At 49.8% G+C, this 241-nt stretch overlaps 1 protein-coding gene across 1 annotated transcript in view; it reads right to left on the minus strand.

Annotated features, from left to right (window-relative positions):
- Nucleotides 1-241, minus strand: part of LOC144235826 (doublesex- and mab-3-related transcription factor C2-like) — a 42,795-nt gene that overhangs the window by 728 nt on the left and 41,826 nt on the right. The gene's annotated exons all lie outside the window — the stretch shown is intronic.

Below are 241 nucleotides of genomic sequence, written 5' to 3' on the forward strand. Positions count from 1 at the left end.
ATTCCAGCAGTTCCTCCAAGGTTTCTGCTTCACTCAAACACCCCACCCCATCCAACATTTTGGTCTGGGAGTGCCCAGCCTTCCCTCTCAACCTTCCCAGGACTCTATGTCTCCTCAGACCTCAGTCCTTCCTCTCCAGACTGATCATAAAAATTTAGCCACAAAACACAACTAGTGAAGTCATCCAGGCTCGACATTTAGACTGGAAGCAGAGACAAGATCTCCCTCCAGGCTAGGCTCT

This window comes from Crocuta crocuta, unplaced genomic scaffold (assembly GCF_008692635.1).
Source record: "Crocuta crocuta isolate KB4526 unplaced genomic scaffold, BGI_CrCroc_1.0 scaffold206, whole genome shotgun sequence".
NCBI classification, from domain to species: Eukaryota; Metazoa; Chordata; class Mammalia; order Carnivora; family Hyaenidae; genus Crocuta; species Crocuta crocuta.